Raw genomic sequence first — 9,035 nt, 5'->3', positions numbered from 1 at the left:
TGCGAGTGCGAGTGCTGGTGGAGATCAGCGTACGCGGCGACGTCTCCTCCTAATCCTGCGCTGGAAATTGTGGCTGCCGTTTTGAAGGCTCTTTGTTTTTTGTATTTTTTATAACTCGATCGGTTTGTGGTTTGGTATTTGTGGTTTTCTCTTTTTCCGTGTTTGGGTCTCCGGAGAGCTCTGGCAATCAATCGCGAAACGAAAATGTGTGTGTGGGTGTTTTGTTTTCTTGTTTTTTTTTTTGGGTGAACTCTGGCCAATGCACCGCAGAGAATTAGGGATTTTCGGAAAATTGGTCTCGCAACAAGTTTGAGCGGCGCGCGGTACCGTCCCGAGTGGCTGTGAAACCCCAACTGAATCCTTGCCAGCGATTCTGCAGCGGCCGTCGCACAAGAAGCGGCGCAGCGGCAGCGACGCGGCTGCGGAGAAGCGACCAACGAGAGTTTCGAGAATGGAAATGGAAACGAAACGAGTCTGCGCCACTGGGTGAGGGGAGAGAGAGCGCCGGGGGTGGCCAGCCAAATCCAATGGCCAGCCAATCCCGTGGAGAGACGAGAAGCTGTCGCTTGTGTGTGTGTGGGAAACCCACCACCACAGCGGGTGTCCTAACGGGAGAGAGCGAGAGCGAGCGAGAGAGCAGCCCCCTAGGAACGGTGCGAATGGAACCGCAGCGACGCAGCGACGTCCCCAATCGAGAGGGGGCGTGTGTCTAGGATCTCGGTTTTGGGATCTCGGGGTCTCATGGTCTCTTGGTCTCACTTCTCCATTTCTGCCTGGCTTATGGCACCGCTCTATTCCCAGGCACCTTCGGCTCGGCTCTTTTGGGAGACCAAAGTGTCAACGCCTGCAAAGACACACTGAAAGGCAACAAACACAAAACGGCAAACAAACGAAACGGTAACTAAAACCCAAAAACAAAACCACTGGGGAGCCACTGGAGCTCAGCAAAAACAAATTGTCATTGCTGCATTCTGATTGGAGAACCATTTTGGCAGCCAAAATCAAGAGAGAGAGAGAGAGTGGGGATTATAATTTCTCTTTAGCCATCGGCAAAGCAGTCCAAAAAGCAAGCAGTGCCTGGCTACGCGGAACAGGGGGAAATAGTGGAACTACGAATGTTCAATTTATTTAAAATCTTTAATATTTTAATGTATTATATTTTTTAACTTTGTTGTATCCGAAGATACCCCTAAAATGTAAAATAAGAAAACATTAGAAATTGAAGAAAATTTTATAAATACTTTGGACAATGGTTCCTAAATTTTCAATTTAATATGTATATTACAAATGTAATTACAATATATCATTTGATAAAGTAAGGTATAAACTATTAATTTTACATTTAAATAAATTTTAAGTGCAATAAAAAATCTTTTAATTCTTTTGTTTCTTTGTTTCTCTTAATAAAATTTTTTATTTTGTTGTGAGTTCAGAGTTGATTAGTCATCATTTTCGGGTTTAACCCTTCTGACTTTCGCACATTATCCGGGGCAGAAGAAGTTGTCAAACACTATGGAGTGCCTATAGGTATATCCTTCATATCCCTCTCTTCCTCTTTCTGGGGATTAGTTACCGGAACCGCCCACAAAATTTTCACGCCTCGTTAGGAGGACAAAAAGTGAAAAGGTCAGGGGATGGCATCGGTTTCGAGGTTCTGGGTTCGGATGAAAAACAATTTGCATTTTCCGCATTTGCGGTTTCTGCCTGTGACCGATTGAATAAACGAGGGAAAGAGAGACAAACATGCTGTGTGCTTGTTTGACTTTTCCGTGAATTAATTTGAGGGGCGTGGTAATCTCATTAACTTCTGACAAGCCAGGAAAACTCCGTTAACCAAAAGTCGGCAAGTGTCAGAGGAAGAATCAACTCTTTTTCCCGAATTTCTTTCACTCCCTCACTTGCTGTTGGGTCTATTTTTGAGAAGTTCTCGAAACATCTCCCCAGAGCTGCAAGCACAAATTTTATGTTTAAATCAGAGGCGAAAAGAGCAGGCCAAGATGTCCCCAGACATCGCTAATTAACCAAAATACCCAGAAGGAAATTCCACGCCCTTCTACAAATAAATTTTCTTATTCCGCAAAGGTGAAGAAAATTCCCCGATCCAAAGCAGAGGTCCGCGTGTTCGATTAACCCCTTTTATCACGCCCAATCCTCAGCGGACTTTGCGGGCCGCGACAGCTGTCATGGAACTTTAACCCCTGCCACCCCCATCCCCTTTGCGGCCGATGCCCCTGGAATTTGATTCAAATTGTTTACAATTGGATTTACATGGCACTGGACTTTCACTAGCCAATTGCTAAATAATTTGTTGGTACGTTTTCCGGATTTGATATTTACCCCTGCTTGAGACTTAAGGGATTACGGAGGGTGGGAAATGGACAATCGGAAGGACTCTCGTCAGCACAATTACAATTGTATCAATTAGCCAGAGGTTTGACTTTTAACCATAAACCATAACCATGTCGAAGGCTTAAGCTTTTTTTTTACCTAAATAATGAATTGGAGATTACAAGATTATTAAGCAACAAAACAATTTCCAAATAATTCTGATTTCAGTTTTCCTAATAACAAGCTTAAACAATTTTTTAATCAAACTAAATTTAAAATACAATATATTTCTGATTCGTACATATAAATTCTGCATCCATTTAGTTTCCTTAAGAATTTTCAACATGTATTATTTAATTTACATTAAACAAGATTAAACGTTCTATACAATTTGTAATAATAAATTAAACATGTATTACTGAAACTGTAGAAAATAACTTGAATTTCTTTTTTTTTATTAAGTTCGCTATCTTCCTTGACTGACTTAGATATTTACAGAAAATATTATTTTTGTCAAATATAAAATATTAAATGCCCCTATATCGGTTTTATGCATAGATTTCCTCTATACCGTCAAGCATCCTCTTCTATTTCCGATTTCCTTTAAGAAACCCTTACCCTTTTCCTGCCACATCACAGACGCCATCTCTGAAGAAACCATGAATAATTCTAATATGCATACTGACTCGCATGTAAATGTCCCATTTGTCACTCGTAAACAAAAAATAAAGGAGGAAAATAAGAGGGCAACTGCAGGGAAAAGGAGAAGGAACTCCATATGCAAGACATTCACAGGGTCATAAATAAAGGCGAGCGAAGGAAATTTGAGGCGCGAACATTTTAATTAGTTTCCAGCGCTCTCTCAAGTCGGAGTCCTTTTTCCTGGGGCCAGGACACTTATGCAAATTACCCGGGGCCCCGACTAATGAGAGGGGCGGAAGGCGGCTAACACACCGTGGAAATAAATCATATTTAGTTACAGATGGAAAATCTTTTCGTTGATTTCCACAAGTCATCATCGGCATTGTCGTGCGTTGAGTTCGGAGGAATTTAGTTTATTCTCCACGGACTGTGACAGATGCCAGAGATCCATCCAAGTTGAATGTGTGTTAAACGTATGACAGTTGCATTGTCTGCACCGTGGACCACCAAAGTTTTCCGATTCCAAGGAATTTTCTAACCAACCAACTGTTCAACCCCCCTGCACTTGCCACAATTTTAAAGCAAGTGCTCAAGTGTTTGCCACTCCATTTGGAGGGCAACATAACTGGACTCGAGTGGCACGTGGCACGGGAAGAAAGCCAAGTACCTAAATTTAATTAAATTATCTCAAACACGTGTTTGACCAACTGCAACGATTTTGCCAAAACAATCGCAACCAGTTTAAATATTTACCCAATTCTCGGCCTAAACGTTCTCGTGAGGGTTACTCTAAAAAAGAGAAAAAAAAGGTTTCGTTTACATAAGAATAACAAGGGGAGGGAGGCTACAAAAATAAAACCTTTCTTCAGATTTATTATTTAAACAAACAGAAGGTTAACCCGAGGGCTAGATGTACCTCAATTTCTTCCCACAAACATTTTCGCACATCCCAGCACTTTTGGCTGGGAAAAACCCGTTTATCAGTCGTATAAAAATCGCAAAAAATCATAAATATTTACAAGTCTCGCTCAGCGATCTCAGCCGTTCGATAAGCATTTTTGTGGCCCGGTGAAAACAACTTGGCCATAAACATGAAATTATTTTTCAGTCTGGCCAAATATGCGGAGTCCAACGCATCAAAGACGAGATTGGAAAAGTGCGGCTGGTTCATTAACTTTGGTGCGACAAAAGATTGATTTGTGGCCAAATAAAGTTAGCCAAAAATTCAGAAAATCATGGGAATGGATATTGGATTGAAATTCAAAACAGTGGAAATAAATAAATAATAATAATAATAAGAGAATATTGTCCATTTAAAAAACCAACATTAAAGAAAATCGTATTGCTATTTGACTTATTATTTTACTTATAATTTCTATGAATTTCCCTCGACTTTATTTAATTTATTTTCCACTTGAAATGTCCCCTAAAATTTGTTGTAAATACATTGATGTAAACTTTTATGAGGTGCTTGTCTGCCGAGAGGAATTCATGCATCTCATTTGGGGTTTTAGTGCAGCTCCCCGAGGGGCCTTCCTGCCCAGTTTTCCTCATCCACCTGGAGAAGCGTGTCAGCATTGGGGATCCTCTGGAGAACCACAAAAACGCGAACCCATTCCGGCAATGGAGGAAATGCGGAATGAGCTGCGACACATTTACTAGATTAATTAGCTCATTTACGGTTGACAATGTCCGTGTTAATTCCCTAAGAATTAAATGATAACATCATACGAAGTGGACGCCGAAAAAGGTGTTCTACGTGTCAATGAAATGGCCTGGCAAATGCTCGATGACACTAATATGTGTGTTTGTAGAGGGTTATCTCGGGTGATTAGGGGTGTGGGGGGCTTTTAGTAGGGGTAGTATCTGAAGTGCAGCCGATTTGAATAATTCCAAGGACCAGCAAAAGGACGCACCCTTCGCTAACCTCACGCCCTGCTAGTTTGAATCACTCACACCTCCCCTGATCATCTTTGCGCACCCCATCTCTTTTTATTTCAACTCCCTCTTTCCAACTGCACTGACAAAAATTCTTTTAAAATAAAGAACACTAATAAAATTAAAAATGAAAATGTTTCCTTTTATGTTGGTCATAAAAAAAGATGATACCCAATTTAAAATTCTATACTTTCAATACAGCTTTGATTTTATAAAAAATTTTATTGATTTTAAAGAATTTGCACATCAAGGTTCAACTTTTTTAATTCAATTAAAATTTAAACTGTATTTTTTCAAGGTAAATATTTCTTTTAGTGCTTGCAGGCAAAAAATAATTTGACTTCATTATGCGAACAGTTGTTGCCTTTAGTTTTGGTAATTTATTTCAATTTTTTCAGTCCTTCGTTGCTGGCCGCTGCCGTGGGCAAAAATGGGTTAATGCTCCTGGAGTGCAACCCCTGAAAGTGTATAGAATGTCTATGAATCCAGGTCCTGCAAACGTTCGTTTAACTGAAGTGTGTGGAGAAAATGCCTCAAATGTTTGGCTGCCGCTGCCATTGTTGCAATTGTAATTTGTTTTTATTGTCGCTTCTCGTGAGGGAATAGCATTTCGGGTGTGGCCAAAAAGGAGATCCGCTTCAGTCAAATCAAAAATGTTTCCAGACTGGCCTATCACAACAAATAGGTATACATAACAGCATTCATAATTAATTTTTGTGAAATTTTCAAGACTCATCGGGGCCAAAAGAATGAGGAAGCCGGCAGAAGGACGCATCAAATCCCGGGAGAACAACCTTTTTGGCCATTTAGTCTCAGTGTCGGCCGCAAACAAGAAGGCTAACAAACAAACAAACAAGATACTGGTAACAAAATAACGGTACTGGACTTTCGATACTGGACAGCTGCACTTTTGGCCAGAAGTTTTTGGAAAACAAGGATATTGACACTTTTCTTCGTCTCATTCTCAGTGTTTTCTCAGAGAAGTCCCCTCCCCTTTTCCTTCGAAAGTCCTCTCGGAACTTCAGTTTTGTGGTCCTGCTTTAAAGGACATAACCATGCATATAAATTTGATTATTATTAAGTCGGGCACATTAGTGAGCATTTCTAATGAATGGAGCTGAGCAGATCCTTTTGGCCCAAAAAAAGGGTCTGCCCACACAGACACACCCCCACCTCACACATGAGCTTGTTAAAGTCAATTCATAAGTACTCGGGTTTATGGTTTTAAGTATTTAAATATTTAGCACACTTCGTGGCCTCAGACCGTAGCTGCCCGTCTCTCTCTTATTTTATATACCCCTCTCTCTCGCTTTGTCTTTCTCCACGTGTGAGGTGAGGCTTTTATGCGTCCGCAGGGCGACACTCATTCGGTTGCAAGTAGGTGTGTGAGTGAGTGGACTCATTAACCAAAGGATGTCCTTAAAGGTAAATGAGCAAATTTAATTTAAACCGGGAATTTTTGGTTGGTTGGATAGGAGAAATGGAAATTCTTTTGGATTTAGGCGCGTTTTTTAGCAATATTTTTTATAAAATTCTCTAATTAATATAATTTGGAAATACATATAATACTAGAATAAAATACAAAATAATTATACAATTAAAAAAAACCCTGAATTACTTTTTTAATAAATAATGTTATACATTTTATTGTGTCTAAAACATTCTATCCATGCTAAATTTTTATCAATAAAACCTGATAAAAAAAATGATTATTTTCTATCAATTTAATTCATTTCCGTAATTAGGCCAAAAAATAAATGAGCAAATTTAATCGAGCTAAGTGAAATACATCATTCCAAGTACCTTTCCCCCAATTCAAATTTTTTTAGGACATTATGCGCTGCCTTCGAATTGAGCTGATAGAATGAAGCCATTACGATGCCGATGTTCAGCTTAGCGATTTCAATTATCGGGCATGTAAGGCGGGCATTGCATTTTCGAGGGGGTGGTTCAGTTGGTTGGTTGGTTAGTTGGGTGCATGGGCGTCGCAGACGACCGCCGATTAGCACGTGCCACTCGTTCCGAGGTCGCGGAGGAAAATCGGAAAATCGGGGGGAAAACCAGAAAAAGCCAAGGACACGTGGCAGGAGCGCAGCTACCAAAGATAAACATAATTATGCAATCCGGAGGGGAGAACGGAAAGTTGGCCAATCTGATAACACGCAACGAGATTTGTCATCATCAAACAAAGTGGGCGTGAAAATTGCGGATGAAACCAGCCAAGTCCAGGGGCTCAGATCTGCAGGAAGGAAGCGCGGATGTTAGGATGTAAGGATGCAGAAATACACGACGTAAGGTTTCCTGGCCGGATGCAATCATGTCCAGGGCGTGTGCACGCGAAATATCCTTTGTTTGCCTTTCCCAGGACCCGGGAAAACGAGACAGCGAAAAATAGTCGGAAATAATTGCGGAGCAGTAAGGATAATAAAGATACTCGTGGACCCAAGTACATTATTGGCATTGATATGCCAGATATAACTGGCATATGCTAGTCGTAGTAGCCATAAATTGGTAGTGGGAACGGGCTGGGTAGGAATTCCAGATTCAGTTCGCGTTTCCTCGCCACCAACCTCAATGCATTTCACTTTGTCGCTGACTATCATTTTACACTTAGAGAAATGTCTCTAACCAGTATGAGCATTCAGAACAGGAAAGGAAAATGTTATTTAAAATATTACAAAATATTTCATCGGGGATTAAATATTTTTAACTTTAATGTTTTTATTTGCTTAATATTAATAATTTAAAATATTTAAGTATTTCTCACCCTATAGTTTTCAGTAGCCATTTCTTAAAAAGTATTTTAATCTGACTTTTTTTATGTTTAAAATATTCAAAGTTTATTTTTGTCAGCTTAAGTTGGTGCTCCCAAATTTTCTATATTTTTCCAGGTGTATCATCCTGACCAGCACGTAGTTCATCAGGCGGCTTCTTTTAGCCTGATGTCCTTGTTCCGCATTAAAGTTTCATTTGGCCGAGACCACTTGGCATGCGAGAGAGTCGCTTTTGACCTGGCTGAAAGGATACTAATCATAGCACGGCCTCATCGTCCTCTGCACATCCTCATCAGGTTGATTGCGAAAAATCACTGGAGAAATCAGGCGAGGTCCGTGATTCCATACACTGACATATCTGGTGAAGTGGATTTGGAGTGGTTTTCCCAACCACCCACCCACTCTTATTCAGCTGACAATCACAAGCAAATTTTTCGACTCTTTTGTGTATTTTTAGGCGAAAAACATTGAAAATCAATTTCAGTTGAGGGAGGTTGAAGCCAAAAAGCAAATTGTCATTCAGCCCCCTGCCCAAAAAAACAAAATGTGAAACATTAAATACAGATTTGGCCTTCTGATTTGGTTATATTATTTTCTTCAGCTGTTTCAATAATTCATATTTTTCACAGTTCCCCAGAGAAGGAGAAAAAGCATTAATGAAGGCCAAAGAAAATTAAATGAAATTTTATTTTCTCTTTTAATAATTTGTTTGGCCAAATTCAAAGTTAGATAGTGGAGAAAATTAAACAAAATAGTTGGTCATAAATCAGGCGGGTGGCCAATTTCCGCACTTTGGTCAGAATCTAATACCCATGTCCTGTCTGGCGATGAAAAAGGGGGCGGGGCTCCACGTCCCAAGCCGGCTGTCAAACATAATCACCTTGCCTTGCCTTCCGCAAGTTCTATTCTCAGAGGAAATTTATATTTTTTATATGGACGGCTGGTAGAGACAAAAGTCTGTGTGTGAATGAAATATTTTATTTTGCTTTTTACCCGCCCTGCCAAACCGCACTTTCATTTTTTAGCCCGTTTTGTAATTTCAACACGTTGCCACGTAGCGCACAAAAGTTTCTTCTCCAGAATGTCCACCAATTGCATTTGTCGAGTGTCCACCACTCGGACTTCTGGATCTGGACTCAAATGATTAATGGTTCCGGGTTTTCGGACAGGCTCCGAGTTGGCTGGGCCAAATAATAAATCGTTCAAATCGGCTGGGGATTATTTTTCCGAGTAGGCGGCGGACATTCTGCTCTGTCACCATTTTTGCGGAAAAAGGTCTTATCTTCCTCTTTTTCGTATTCAATTTTTGTACATATTTTCGCCAACAGAACGTGTGCGAAATTCAAAAATATT

The sequence above is a fragment of the Drosophila takahashii genome, chromosome 2R, assembly GCF_030179915.1.
Source record: "Drosophila takahashii strain IR98-3 E-12201 chromosome 2R, DtakHiC1v2, whole genome shotgun sequence".
NCBI classification, from domain to species: Eukaryota; Metazoa; Arthropoda; class Insecta; order Diptera; family Drosophilidae; genus Drosophila; species Drosophila takahashii.
The sequence above is the reverse complement of the archived record's forward strand: the minus strand, read 5'-3'. Positions refer to the sequence as shown.